Consider the following 16,834-nt stretch of genomic DNA (forward strand, 5'->3'; position numbering starts at 1 on the left):
TTATTAACATTCTTGGAGGAAAGCCGGGGTTTTAATGCTAGTTAAGACATAACCGGAAAGTTTTTTTTTGTCTGAATTGTTTCAGACGAAAGAAATTATTTTGATTTATCATGATAAAATGGCCGAAAATAAACCTCATCTCACAATACCGAGTTAAATACGTAGACACGCACTATTCTCCGTAGCTAAATTGGTTTTTCTCACTGCCAAAAACACTTTCTAGACATATAGATATCTCGGTCATTTTCAAGCCGCCTTGGGGACTGAGATTAGTTATTTGAAATGGACTATTCTGCGATTGGTACACCCCGCTCGCCCTTTTTTTCTAATTTTCACTGATGAAATTTCACGGGATCTCAGCATATTTCCCCAGTTATGCTCTCAAACATCATTGACCAGGGCGTATGGAAGGCAAACCGCAAAAAAAAATTCGCACAAACTATGAGCTGACATATGTATTTACACATTCCACCGCATTTTTCTTGGAATCCCCGCATTCGGAAATGACGCTTCATCTTGCCGAGGGTGGCGGCGGCATTGTTATTGCAGTATGAATATTCATTTGCGACCACATTTAAACATTCAGCCAACCGCAAACACGGCAAATAATTTTCAGCACGGCACAGTGCATTCACGCCGTTGGCACTACCACCACCACCGGGATCGATCGATTGAAAATGCGTGCGTGCAGGGAGGTGGGGGTGGGAGTGGAGAGGGTGGGAATTTCGTTGCGAGAGCGACACACAGATATAGCAGCCATAAACGGGTGTTGTCGTGAAATTTCAGTTGAGGAGCCAAGTAGCCATGTTCTGTGAATGTTGTTCCCCGCTTCCAGTGCCGCTCGTGTGGAAGCCGGAAAGAGAGGAGGATACTGGAGCCGACAAAGGTGAAAACGGTTCAGAAAAGATATATGCGAAGAGCTAGCGCATGTACTACGACAGAGGAACACTGCCAACATGGAATTTCTAAAATATATGTATGAACTTAGCAACTCTCCAACATCATTTTCTGGAGAACGGGGAAATATGAAGAAATGCAACTTATGCGTCGCAATGCGATGAACGACAAACAGGACGAAAAAGTACAATATCACATTCTCCAAATAAATATTGCAAGTTATCATTAAAAGCCTAAGTTAGCTGTAAAATAATGCTCTCAGACGGAATAAAAAGTTTCGTTTCCTACTATTACAGTAAATTATTGCTCATGAATTTGTCTGGTATTTTGATTACTGGAATACATTCAATACTTATAAGTATTACTGAAATTAACTACCTTAACGTTAATGACACTGGATTTTGATTTTCATTGATTGAAATGGCATAACGTTTATAAATTATAATGCCGCTGAAGACATGTTAGTGATGATTTGTTTGGTCAAAGTTTTAATAACGCGTAAGTAATGAAATTGTTTTTCGTTCAATAATTATGAAGCGCACTGACGCTTCTTTTAAATTACACATATCATCTTATCTAAGTAAAACGGTGCACTAAAATAGTCGAATAAAATTAGCAAGCCTGAATGTTTTGAGCTTCTCTTCTAGGGTATCCATAATAATGCCTTCGCTGAAGAGAAATAAGTAAATTATAAATTAAGAGGCCCCTTGCAGTAAAAGCTTAGTAAGGATAACATTTTTGAAGGATTACTAATATTAAGAATCTTCTACAAATTTTCAATAGGCCGTCAAAATCGTGAAATTAACCAGTAGTTTAAGTAAAGTAAAAGATTAATAAAACTAAAATAAAAATTGTGAGAGAAACAAAGATAAAACTTATTCCACATAGTAACATCAAAAGAAAACAATGCTTTTGAAATCATTGTAGAGCATAATGGCAAATTAAAGATAATATAGTCAAGTTAGTATGCAGAACGCATTTCTATCATAACATAAGTTAAATCTTAAATGGATAGGTACTATAAAGAAAAATTTATATGCAAGACCACGCTCTACTACATCATTAAGTATCTAGAATTTGATCGGGTTGTTTACGGCATACTTCTAATAAATATGACACCTCGATTCACGTTTTGATTTACATGATGAATTCAGGAAACTTCCAGTTTTACTAACCATAATTAATAATGATAACGTGGCTTATTTCCAAAAATGAGTTAAAATGAGCTAAAATCATCACATTTTATAATTGTTTACTATTGCGGTTAAGCGGATTTTTGTTTAACCACATGCCACAATTAATGACCAATTAAATTAATTTATTCATAGCTTCAATTTATATTTTCCATGTTTTTTATGGACCTATATTCTACTTTAAGCACATGTAAATGTGCTATACTCTTTGGTATATCAATATTGAAAATTTAGGATAACGTGTATTTATGAATTCAGCTTGAAGTAAAATACATGTTAATTTCATATCTTAGTCAATAAACTTGGCTTGGGATAAAATACAATCAAAAATTATAATAATAAAAGACAATTACATATCGAATGGCTTGGATACTCGAATTTACAAATATATCATATTTAGGTTTAGTACTACAGCCGACAATGCTTGTCATTGACTACTAACTGCTAACCATTCTCCTACTCTTTTGAAAAAAGTGGTAATTCAAACGCCCGTTTAGCGCCGATGGTAGTATCAATATTATTTAACAGTCAAGAGTTTGGCTATCGTTAAATCAGGTATCGTAATTAACTTCTTAGGAAATGTTGCTGATAGTAGGATATGATGAGGTAAAAAATAATGTTTTTGAATTGCTGAAACCTTTTTCCTCCTTGGATATCGTGTTATATAAATGAAAATGACATTGTCTTTCGAACTCTCATTCTTTCAGGTACTATAACAATCACTTCTACCCGCTAGAATGACAGTTACCCTCTGATACTCTTTGTACGTGTAACATCTTACTAAGTCCACTTAAGTAAGAAATGAATGAGTGTTAAGATATTTCACCCTGTCTAACCTGGTGAAAAGCACGTAAAGCAAACAAGTCGCAACCCCGGTCTGAACTCTATCTATCTCGTTCTCCTGAGAAAGAAATTCTGCGACAAATGACAAAGGTCATTCATTTGTGTAAATTATCCATCCTTCCCTACTTTGAATACCGTGAACAATTTTCCTTCAATCTGTCAATATAATAAACAAAACTCTTAAAAAAAACCTTATTTTAAAACCTCTTGCTCATGGCAAGCACGGCGGTGGGTTCAAAACTTTAGAGACTTGAGTGAAATACGAACTAAGCTCGGTGCTAACCTATATTTATGAGTACCTACCATGCCTTTCTTCTCTTGAAAGCCTAAGTTCAAAAAATAATTCATAGTGTCATCTGAAAGCTATGAGTACTCCGAAAACCGACGGAGGAGCGTAGCACCTGTTTGCCCGCTGCATTGTCGTTAATGGTGTAACTTCTCAACAGGAATATCACAGACTAGGAACCGGAGTGCGAGGAGCTTTTGTCTAATCGTACTTAAACACAATATATTGCGAGTGAACTACTATGCTAATGAAGTGACTAATGCCCTGCTGCGGTCCAGTGATCTTATTTGTGAATCTGCGCCCATTCCAAGGGCTGATAATCTTTTTCATAAAATCGTGCATCCTCTAATGCGCCGTAGCTTCCATAAATTAAATGCAGAGTATACCTGTCTTTCATTTTCTCATTCGATTCACTCACTAGTTTCCACTTCAAATACCACAGCTCACATTATTTTAAGTAATCCTCTTTTTCTATTTTCTTTGGCAACGGCTCACAGATGACTTCCAGAACTAAAGTACAGCTATTTGGAGACCGTGAGAGGTCAGACAAGCGGAATGGCCCAGCAACCTGCCTGTGACACTACCATTGTCTCCCAAGTGCACGGTAGAGGACAGAAAATGTTAATCAACCCGGAGAAAGACACCGGGAACCGCTTCCTACAGATTGAAATAGGTACACCGATCCCTTACCAGACAATACTTAAGTTTTATGAATCTCATCTGAAGTGCTAACGGATATTAATTAAGAACTTTTTCTGTACCGATCATTAATTAGGGAGCCAGAATACCCAGTAAACCCTGCTGTCCTGTTTCAACTTTACTTTTCGGTCACTAGATGTATTTTTTCCGTCACCATTCATCGGAACTAGAAAATATGTCACTTTGAGATACCCAAAAGGTTTAATATAGTATACTCCGCATAGTGTTTCCTTAAAAATATTTTATTCTTATCCACGAGAGTAGATTATGCATAAGAAAGAATTCTCGAATGCTCGGCGCTTAATTGAGGGTAAATGTGTTCAAATCTTGTTTAATGCCAATTGACAAGTTCAGACAAAATTCAGTCGGCGCAATTTTCTAGTGACTATTACTTCGTATCAAACCGGATGGATGCGAGGGAAATTAACTGCCTTCCAACATTGAATGTGTTTATTTCACACTAAAAGTACTCGGTATTTATTTCAGGTCGCGCTCACCCATCCAAACCATTATGCTTGTTGACTACCGTGATGTTGATGATGAAAGCTTTGGTCTTCAACACTCATATTAAAAATAGTAAGCAAAAAAGGAGCATATAAAAAATGATGGTTTAGTGGCAGATTGCGAAGAAAAAGACCATGCAGCCACGTGTGAAGGATATACGAACGGCATATGAAGTACGATGTTAGAAGAAGATAAAGAACGTCTTGCGCCTATTCCATAGAACTATACATGAATGAATACGCTCTATACTAAATATATTCAAAACATATTTAATATTTCCTTCATGAGGAATTTCGATGCAAGTGGAAATAAGGAAATAAATATCCTAACTGTTGAATCGCATAATAAGGCTCTGTATGTGCTAACTACTAGACCTCTTGTTCACTTGAGACTCAGGGACCATGGTGGGGCAAAAAAACCCGGTAGAGAAGAGGAAGAAGTGGAATGGAAAAACTCTAAAAGAAACAAATATTAGACGAAGATAAGGGTAGAAAGCAGGACAAAGGAATATAACACCAGCGTAGAGCAGAGATTTAAATGTATGCACATTTAAATATTCTCCTGCTGTTAGGTATAGATGGCAGAAGTGTTAGAAAATAGAATATCAGAAAAGAAAGAAGTGTAATTCTATAACTGAATGATTATACACACTAAAACAGACGGATTGAGTGGGTAACGAAGGTTGTCGAAGGCTAAGTGAAGATAAGAAGCTAAAATGCTGAGAAGAACACGAGGGAAACTATGGGCACAGGCAGAGTTTATTTGAGTCAGAGGTTGAAAAACAATAAAACTGAAAAACTTATTAAGGATTTCGAGGATGAAATATGGTATTCAAATTCACATAATATAATGCAAAAAATATTTAGGAAATATTTGGTCGAGAAAAAGTTATTTCGGAGAGTTGCTATAAACCATAGTTATTGAAACTCAAAATATGATGAGCTTATTATTATAAAAATATCGAATGAAGTTTATATTGCATGAAAGAGAGGGTATGAAGGCACTTCCAATGAATTTATTCTGTTGAGTATTATCCGGATTAACAGTTTCCATGAATGAAATATATTTTTAATAGAAAATGGCATGTTATTTGCGGATTTTCATTTTTTTTCCACGGCAGTAACACTAACGATGATTTCGAAATATTTTTGGAAAGAAACTACCATATATGTGGAGAAAAATATTCAAAATTACAGAGGTGGACTCAGAAGGTGAGGTCCGTCGACATATGATTCCCGGGTTCAACCCAAACCATCCAGCATTTCTCTGAGATGATTCCTTGCAATTATTTTCCCTGCTCCGTAGAGATAACTGACTTTATTTGTGATTTAAATATTTAAAATTTAGCTATAAATAACGAATAAGTAACTTTGACTCCTCAGTTATAATCAAGATAAAGTTTTAAAACAAAGACTGCCATAATTTCCGTAATTTTCTGTCACATACATTCATATCTATTAAGCAACATTAATGAACTACATGGCGAAAGACTAAAGCAGCAATTTCTTAAAAACTATTAATTTATTCTACGAACACGGAATACCCAGAGATTTTACTTCTACTAATCATACTCAGAAATATATTTGGCATATTTTTTCATAATATTTAATTAAATTGACCTCAGAAATAAATCAGCAAACAAGATATTTCTAGCGTAGTAATTGAACATTATTGTAATTTGGAACCTAAAACTGATAGTATGTGAATTATTTTTATTTTAAAAGCGTAATTAAATGGAAACATTTCATTATTAAATTTAGATACATGTAGACAGCAGGCTGAGGATGAAGGTGTATGTAGGTTTTAAAATATTTTACTTTCTGATTATTTAATTGACACTGTAGCAAAAATATAAGAATAAAAAATACAAAATAGAGTTTACTAGCACCAGCATTGAAATTAAATACGGTAAATCAGATAAATTACCATTCATAGGTTTCTTGATCATCATTTGCTGATTAATACCAAAAACCACGCTAACCAACATTAAGATTGACTTGACAGGCGGGGGTAGAGCTCTGATATTCTAAAAAATAAGGCGTTTGAAATAAGCACATCAAGGTGGGAGAGACAAATCCTTTCCTTGATCCGCCAGTGGTCTCCCAGACAAATCACTTAGCTTGGGTGAATCTGAAAGACGCCCGTTTTTATGAGCCACAAGGAATCTAACCTGGCCATCCCATCAGTGGCCCATCCCTCAGTCCAAATGAACTATCACGATCTTTTGGGTAATATAGATTGATTATTCCTAGAAAATTTTAGTACCATTGTTCCTATAAAAATCGCCTTTATCGTTATTATACATATGGATTCTAGAAGGAATGCAGAGAGAAGGCAAGCAGAAGGAGAAGCGAAAAAGTCATTCTTTCAGAATAGAACATTTCTGAGAGCATAAAAATAAAACGTGAAAATGGAAACAAGTAATACAAAAACCATGTACGAATTTTACTCAGCAATGTCCGTCATGCCTGAACCGCAGAGATTAGAAGATTAGAAACGGTGGAAATGTGACGTTAAAGATACTGTAGGAATCATGAAAGAATATGTAAATAAAGCGGAAATGTATGGGTGGAAAGCTGCTACAAACTAGGTTACAAAGTCTAGAATTGTTAACTTATGGCGAGGAAAAGAAATATATATTTATAGATGATTATTTGAAAATAGTTAAATGAAAAACTGAACGCAGTGCATGATATATCCTCAAAACTAGCACTACGCAAAGGATTTTACGTTGTAAACAGTAGAATATGTGAAATTTAATTAAATTAATCAGAGGCATTGGCGTTTAAACTTAATTGATTAAACAATCGATACACTTTCAAAATAATGTTTTTGTTTTATTTTCCTTTTTCAATTTATTTAATTTATAAACACATGTATTTTCGTGCAATATATATAAGTACATTCGGTATACAATTGCAGATTCTTTCTTATAAAAAGGCTTGTTTGAAAAAGAGTCCTCGAATCCACATAATTCTCGTTTTTATTTGCCATAATATGTAAAAATATTTGCCAGAGATATTAAAGAAAATTCCTTATTTTATTCCTTCTAAAACAAAGCTTACACACACAGATGTTATAACCTGTAATACAGAGTGCAATTTTCTGTTTCTTGTTTACTTTTTTAAAAATCAAGGGAAATAGTGAAAAGCATCTGCAATGATATTTATTTGCCAGCCTATAGTTCTGGATATACCATAGGTCATTGTTGTAAAAGAGGATTTCAAAAGACAGCAGAAAAATATTATTTTGAACAGAAAATATAAACCGAAAAATACTGCTACCGAAACCACCAATTTATATATATACACACACACATACATATTTATATGACTACGATATCATTACGGGTGGCTCCTTAACGCAGGGAAAATTAATTTATGGAAACTATTATTTGTAACAAAGACCAGAAATATTCGGAAATCATTGAATTGAGCTTCCGTTTATGGAAATGTCAGATGTGACTTGGCCAGAGTTATGTTTGTTTTGGTCCGCTCAGTGTTAGACTAGACAACCGGTCCTCCGCCAACATTCTACTCCATTCATTTCTACATCTACATCTACATAATACCCCGCAAGCCGCCGCAAGGGTGTGTGGTGGGGGGGACATCTAAAGTAGCCGGGCATATAAAATAACCATGCCTTCATTAATAGTTTCACAGGTACTCGGAACAAAGTTCAGCCGGAACTACTATTTTTTCTTTAATAGTTTCTTTACTAATGACGATGATATTCCATAGCTTAAATTAATCGATTTATTTGTTTCGCCAGCTACATTTCTAGCATTTTTTTTCTTTTTGAAGAAGCTTATATTCTCTATAATTTTGCGAAATATTTCATTTACCTTGTGTACACATCATTTTAATTTACTTGCAACCATTGAATTATTTGTAGTCAGCCTAGATTATTTATTGATCGCAAAGTAGTAAAAATATGGTAATCATTAGTGTATAAAATAGTCATAAAACTATTCTATGTAATTTTGTCATCCATATATCCGATTCAAAAAATTCAAACCTCCTTTGAAAACTAAGCACAACCTTCGTTCATATTATACGCTGTTCCTTCTTTATTAAAAAAACAGGTTACTTCTCACAATAAATGTGTTAGTTGTATTTAAATGAATATAATATTTGTACACTAATCATTCCTCGACTGAATCGGAATAGTATTTCAATCTTTCATTTCATAAGAATTTGTCAAACGACATTTGAAACTACTTAAACTAACTGTGATTTACCCCGTGGCCACTATGAACATGTAATTCTACACTAATTTAAGAAATATGATTGCAACTAAAAACAATACATTTCCACAATGTGTGTGTTTTTTTATTTACGTTATTAACACGAAAAATGCTTGAGATGTATCGGCGCACAGTATTGCCGAAAGATATAAGAAAATGTTGTGTCCTTCCACACAACAATTTTTAATGTTTTAGCAAAATTCCTGTTTTGTATCGGACTTCAGCATACTCCCCTCTTTTGCATACAACGGCACCTTTGAATAAATCATGTGCGCACACATTGCACCCTATGTGTTCATTATTGAGGCTGAAACTTATTGATTAGAACCGGTAGTGACTCATATTGACAACGCCGTCGAAAGCACACGTTTGGAAAGAGACTTGGCTATGTGTTGTCTCCAGCTTTGTAATACAATATATCCTATATGATTCCCTCTAAAAGTAACCATTTCGAAAATTCCTTGCCAATCCAACATATTCGAGTAAGCGTGTAACTGTTTCGCAGGGGCGGCTCTCGGCATGGCTGCTTGTGGAGCAATCTTGAGTAATTTTCTTATTGCGTTCCAGCGAATGCCTACCTGGGTGAAGTAGAGAAGCTCGCTGCAATTTGAGAAGAAATTTTAGAGCCTAACACGCGGCCCATCCCGAATCACCGAATCATCTCTGAATCCCGAATCAATGAATCATCTCTGAATCACTGAATTGCCACGAAAACCTCGATCTAGCGTGTTTAATTCAAAGCTAATCAATCAAACTGAGCGACGGGGTGCAGACAGTGATTCACAGAAATGAACAAAACATATCTTGAAAGTTTAATCAAAGATTTTAATTACACGGAAACGAAGGGTAATTCTTCCAAAATAGTTTCTGTAACCCAGCTCAAGACAGCACACATGCTATTTTTGTAATTCGCAAAGTTACAACTCCTTTGCTGTTGCATGAAGAGAATAGGAGCAATGAGATTACCTTGGATTACTTGGATTTAACATTTATTTTTCAGGATAAATTCCCCTTCAGAAATGTTTATTTATGTAAATTTTCAACAAATTCTGTTAAAAAACGTAATGCATTTCTTCCTGGAAAGAAAGTGATTAAGTCTTTTTCGTCCATTAAATCAGCTCACAACTATAATTTATCACTTTCATCCACCATCAATTCAAATAATTCAACATACGTTACCGCTGCAGCGCACCCAGTAAGATAGTATCAGTAATTGTATGATATGTTTTGGTACTGCTGTGCACATAAAGTCATAAGTTATTTTTCTTTGTGGAGATAACAACTATTCTCTCAGCTAACGAATTTTTCTTAACTTTTGTTCAATCATTATTCGATGAAGTGTTACAGATTTTGTCCTAGAAAATACTGTATTGCCTTAATGCGCAAATCCCATTGTCTTTCACCAATTTCAGTACATAGCTGAAGAGCGTGATTTGCATCATGAAACGTTTGCATGTTAGAAGTGTTTGCAATCATTGGAGAGTCTTTGCTAGATTAAGGATTTTTGTTTTATAAACTTAAAACTTTTATATAGAAAGAACTTTTGAAGGCTTCTTTTTCATTCAACTTTGACAGTATAATTACATTATACTGTTAATCTTGAAAATAGAAATTAATAACCAATACATATGAACTTAGGTGGAAAAATTACTTTCAAGCTTTTATTTTATTAAGGAAGAATACTTAAAAGTTTTGCGGCTATAATCGCATTAGAATTGAGTCGGTCATTATTTGTAATCAAAATCTATCCAGAAATATATTAGAAAACGGCGGCAAGAAAGCACGAATGATAAAACAAAAAAACTGTTTCACGTTTGGGCGAAATAGTGGAATTAAATTTGTTAAAAGAAAGTCGTGAAAAGCTTGGAATACATTCAATTAACTGCTAGTTATAATATAGATTATTGGTATATATGTGTAGGATAGGGTTGTACAACCAAATGCGAAAACCATTAATAATAAAACCAAACAATTGTCTAAACTAACTAATTATTATACATTCGTAAATAATCCTGGTCAATAAGAAAGAAGTAATATAATTGTTTATTATCCTAATTCAGAAAAAAATTAAATAGCAACGGACTACCAAAACAATACATTACTAAATATTCCAATCACAACAAATTGTAATGCTATTACTTGAATTAAAAAGTACTCCTAGATTTGTAGCCCCAGAGTAGCAGCTATGACAAATAAAAATGTCTCAATACGCCCAGGAAAGGTAACAAAGTATTGAACAATACTTATACTCTTGGTACCAACGTTTTTGTGCAATGTAAAAGCATATGATATTTGTGCTAGTAATGACTTAGAAGCACATGAACCATTGCGCCGAACACAAGTCTATCCTTGTTTACAAACATAATGGAAGGTTGCAAGTGGGTGAAACGGGAAGAAAAGTGGTCTCGCCAAGACTCAAAACCGGTTCTCCAAAGCACCGGTTGGTTGATAACATGAGGATACCGCAACCAATGAGGTCTAGCGGGTTTAAGCCAATTTTCACACAAACATATAAGGCATCACATACAATATATCACATATTGCAAAAATCTTATTAATATTGTAATAACTGCAAGTAAAAATTATCATTAGCATAAATAATGGGAGTTTGGATAACTCAGTAGAAATGGATAATGATAGTCTTGAATTCTAGTTTAGAGTGATACATACTGGACACTTAGGCGTATAAAAAAGATTTCTATTTCTTAATTATGAATATTTCATTGACAACTCTTAAGCATAGAACAATTTCATTTGCTAAATTACATTTGAAAAAGTGGTCGAAAGATAGTCAAGTCAATGTATATGCTGATTAATATTTAATTTGTATTATTAGTATATTGATAGAATTGAGCTCTTACGGCTAGTAGAATTGAATAAATGAAAAACTCCAATAGCCGTAAACAGTTTAGCTTTCAAAACAAAGTACAAATGAGATTAGTTAGCTAACGCCACAAGTCAAAGGATGGGATAAAAGGTAAATAAGTAAAGGGATAAGAAAGGTGAATACGCATTACGTGTATTATTAGGTTGTGAACTAATTGACACCTTATTCGATAATTAGGTTCGTTATACGATTCAATGATTATTACACTTCAGCTGAACAGTGGCGAGAGAGATTGCACCAATTCCTTAGATCCAATTACAAAGTTACCAAAGAACTTAGACGAATGTTTAGTAAGAAATAATGTCAAAATCGAAAACTATATATTCTTAAAAAGTTCAAATACTAATCTAATATCAAAGTATAATAGCATCAATTATACGGTGAGGAATGGAATCACTTGTATGGAATTAATTAGAAAATCGTGTATTTGGCTTTTAATCATTAATTATCAAAAATTCTACGTCGGAAGAACACGGATAGATAGAATAATTATCATAAGGGGAAGATTTGCATTATCAAAAGAAAACTTTGATATGTTTGGGTACTTAGGTATTCTGCGATATTATAAGGCATAAAATACAAAAGAATGTCGTTGGAAAAAATGTAGGATAAAACGTGTTTAGGTTAAAAGGAAATGCTTTAGCGCCAGAAGTGATTTTGGAGCTAGTATATAATCCACCATACATAGATAGACTGCTACTTGAGATTAATATTCTTGACTGTAGAAGTACACTGCATAAAACTCTGCAATCTGTATTTTCACGAAAGAATGACGCGTTTAAAATGAAGCCTACAACTAAAAATGATTTCATCAAAAAAGATCATCACGAAAACTATCTTTATAATTCTAAGTTAACATCAAGGCTATAATATCATCTGCATTCTTAGTGAGTGAGTAATCATCTGCATGAGAAAGGGTAAAACATAGAAAAGGAAGAACAAGTATTTTTTTCTTAATAAAATACATTGTTAATACATCTGAAACCCTCAGCATAACGCAGAATGGACGACACTATATTTCATTAAATGCTTTTCACTGTGATATGGACTTTGGAAAAAAGGTCTGGAATTACATTAGCCAATTAAAATGATGATTTAACAAATATCCCTCCTTACTTTATTCAAGTTTTGCTGAAACTGAACTTTTTCAAATTATTTATCAAAATATTACGCCTTGATTAGATTTCCAAACATTAAGGTACATAAAACTATAAATATACTCTTCAAGATTTTTCAATCATCAACCATATTTCCTGAAAATTCAGTTCTCGACAAAAATGACCAAGTATTGAAACATAAGCATTTCCTTATTTTTTCCGATTAATGGGAAAATTTGATTGCTATTTATCGAGGAGCAGCATGTAGAATGGGAAAAGTAGAAGTAGTTTGAGGCAAAAGTGGCTAAACGCAATTATTACCCAAAAAAATATCTTTCATCATTCTCTCGGCCGCGTTTCCATTATTAGGAGAAGCTAAAGCTACGAAAAATTGACCTCCTATATTATTATATATTCCTTACATTGGAGAGAAGAAACATTCTTATTATATTTCTTTAATATAAGATGCAGAGTTTTTGGTACGTTTGACTAATAATGGTATGTCACAAAATAAGAGCGGGATAGCAGCCGACAGTCACCAGAATAATTTAACATCAATGATATTGTTCAGTTGCAGACAGTAATTGAAAATATCTATAAAGAATATTTATGCTATTGATGTAAACCACAACACAGAAAACAGAAATAGATAATGGAGCTGTAATTGCAGCTAATTTTGAGTAACTTTTTAGTCGCTGAATTTTTTACTTTTATCAACAATCCACCTCTTTTTTAAACGTTACAGAATACGAACAGTATGCAAATATCAAAGTCACTGTTTTAATAAAAATTCAAATCATCCGAAGTAGATTAATAACGGCTTATCAGACTCATCTTACCATTGAAAATTACAAATGACATGAACAAGTAAAGACTACTAAATTTATTTTTGGTTATTGAACTATAGTATTTAAGGTAGATTTTGAACAACCGTAATAACTTTCGTAATGCGCCTACGCGATGCGTATAATGTCTCTTTTTTACCCCATAACATTTCCGCCAGTTCTTCAAAATATAAATTCTGCCTACCTTAAAGCAATCCGAAAACCTATTCGCTTTCTTCCCCCTACCGATTTACTTAACATTCTCCCTTCTGTCATGGCCTTCAACAGCCAAACACTTCCTCCCACACGGTATACCAACTACTTCTACCTAGCAACCTCTTCCTCACTTTCATATTTTAAACTTCACCGCTACTCTTCCTCTCTAATTGAACGTATTTTTCTCAATTTATCTGTGAATTCTTTTCAACAAATTATTGAAAGAAAAAATTATATATTTGAACTACAGACAATATGAACAAAACAAATTATTAACGTATTTCTTCTGAATTTCCTTATGATCTTTTCAGTATTTATTTATTTTTCATGTCAAAAATGGGTGAATAATCAATACTAACACCGATTCATGATTTTGTTCGAATGAACTTCAAAACAATTCAACTCAAACAATTGCTTATTCTTGCTACATAATGTTAAAAGACTTCATTGCTTGTTCTTTTAAAATACTCATTTCCTCTTCAGACAGGTGTATGTATATTCATTTTGCTCAGTTTGCTCAGACACATTTAACGTTTCCTTGTAAATAGCATAATGTAAGCATAGATAGTGGCAGGATAAATGGAAATGTGGGTCTAGTTTTTTTTGAGGAAAGGTTTTCTAATATCATATCTGTAATATTTTTTGAAATAATATAATATAAAGTCGTGCTCATTTTTCCTGTCAATATAACGCTCCTTTCATGCCAATACCCTGATTAATTCTTAACAGGAATAAGTTTTATTGATAGTTTCCATTGTATTATATAGAGTTTAAAATGTTAACGTTTAAGATCAAATTTGATACATCACCTGCATTTACATGCAGTTGATATATCAAATTTGCGGCTTTTGGAAAACCTAAGGATAGTTTTCCTCAGCTGAAGCATCTTGAGCATCATTAACACTGTTTCCATGGTAACAGAAAGGGCTTTCTTAGAGCAAATGATAAGATTTTCAACTAAAATCCTTATTAAGTAACCTAGCTATTTACTATAGGAAAGGTTCCTTCGCTTATGGGAGCTACAATGAAAGTAAATGATATCAAATTCAAAAAGTTAGAAACACTATCATAAGCAAATTAGATTAAAACTTCAGAAAATTACTACAAATAATTTTACGGTAACTTATTACACACTCGTGGTGTAGGCCAGAAAAAATTAATGCTGCCGAGAAAAGAGAATATCTCTAAGATATACACCTGATATCTTATTGATGAACTTCAATGAAATCATCCAGGACTGGAAATATTTCAGTCGAAACTAGTGAGAGTGAACTTAATCCTACTACTATTGTATGTGATGAAGACTGTCTGTAAATATCTTTTTTATTTAAATGTTCTATTGTACATGATAAATAAAAATTTACATCACTACAAAATACGGCTCACAGATAGACGGAATTCGTAAATCTTTACCTACCTTAAAAATTGTGGATGCCAAGAGAGGCTATTGAAAGGTACAAGGTCCTAAGCTGCTGCTGAGGCGGCAAATTCTTGCTTTGCAAAGGCTGCACTGAAAATTAAGTTTAGAAAATTAGTCATAGTTTGAGCCTTCTTCATAAAAAACACAGTACCCAGCTTAAACAAAAGATGGTTACACTCATGTTATTTCACCAAATAGCAAGCGGCTATTTGGGTTCAGTGGCGAAAGAAATCATCCTGCTTTTAGATGTTACATCTGTAGGTATATCTTCACTAGCGTATCTTTGTTACAACAATTATTGTAAATATACGCTCCCTAAGAGATTTTTTACCTGTGACCCTAGGGTTAGGTTAGCCCTATTCATTTCGAATGAATATGATCCCTGTCACACACCCTTTAAATTACTCACAGCTAATCATGAAAATGCATTAGCGATCCTATGAAGTCTCCTCCGTATGTTGTGAAAATTTAAATAGCAACGTCACAATAGCGAGAAAACTATCGTATAATTAATCAAAGAAAGCTTAATGATAGGACATCATATAAAAAACTCGATGGTGATTCAGATTTTAGTCGTATGACAGACGAAGAGATAAGAAATAATAGAGTACTACATTACCGTTTGAGCATTTTTTTTTTTTTTTTTTTTAAGTAATCTACCGGTTAAGGTAGGTTTTTGGACTGACACAACTACCAAACAAATATTTTATTACTCCTAACAAAACACAAAATCAATCATCCTACTCTATATCAGGTCCCTCTTCATCTCTGAGTACTTCCTTCCTCCCTTCATCCCGTCCAACAACCCTATCCTGTTCCTTCCCTTTCCTCTTTTGCCCAACATTCTACCCTCTATCACAGTCTTCAACATCCCACTGCCGGTCAACACCCCCTTCATCCACTTTTCCTGCCTCCATAGGATTGCTCCCAACAAACCCCTCTCTTCGCCCACCATACCAAGTACTTCCTCATTTGTTTTCTTCTCTGTCCATTTCACCTTCTCCATTCTTCTCCACACCCACATTTCAAAAGCCTCCAGTCTACGTCTATCCTCCTGCTTCAATGACCACGTTTCCGCTCCGTACATAGCTACGCTCCATATCAAAGTTTTTACGAGTCTTTTCTTAACATCCTTACTCAAAGTCCCTGTCATCAACTCCCTCCTCCTTGTGAAAGCCTCTTTGCCTAGCGCAATTCTTCTCCTTACGTCCCTACTACTTTGACCGTGTTGGTCCAAAACACTACCGAGATACGTAAACTGTTCTACCTGCTCTAGCTTTTGCCCTCCTATTTTAATGTTAAGCTTGGCCTTTTTCTTTCTAGAAAATCGCATAACCTTTGTTTTATTAATATTGATTCTCATCCCATACCTGTCGCACTGAATTTTCAATTCACTAAGCAATGGTTGCAGCCCCTTGGCGGACTGACAAACTAAAGCTTGGTCATCAGCAAACCTAACTGATTTTACGAATTCCCCGCCCACTTTCATTCCTACCTCGAGTTCTTCCCATGCCTCTTTGATCATTTCTTCTGCGTACAGGTTGAACAGCAACGGTGATAATGGGCAACCCTGCCTTACACCCCTTCCTAACACTGCCCATCCTGACTCCCCGTTTCCCCCCCTCACCTGAGCAGTCTGAGACATGTACAGGTTGCGGATTAGCCTCCTTTCCCTCCAATCTATCCTAGCTAAAGTTGTGGCGTTTTGGTAATAAATAGCAC

The sequence above is a fragment of the Hetaerina americana genome, unplaced genomic scaffold (assembly GCF_022747635.1).
Source record: "Hetaerina americana unplaced genomic scaffold, ioHetAmer1.1.p SCAF_3, whole genome shotgun sequence".
Lineage (NCBI taxonomy): Eukaryota > Metazoa > Arthropoda > Insecta > Odonata > Calopterygidae > Hetaerina > Hetaerina americana.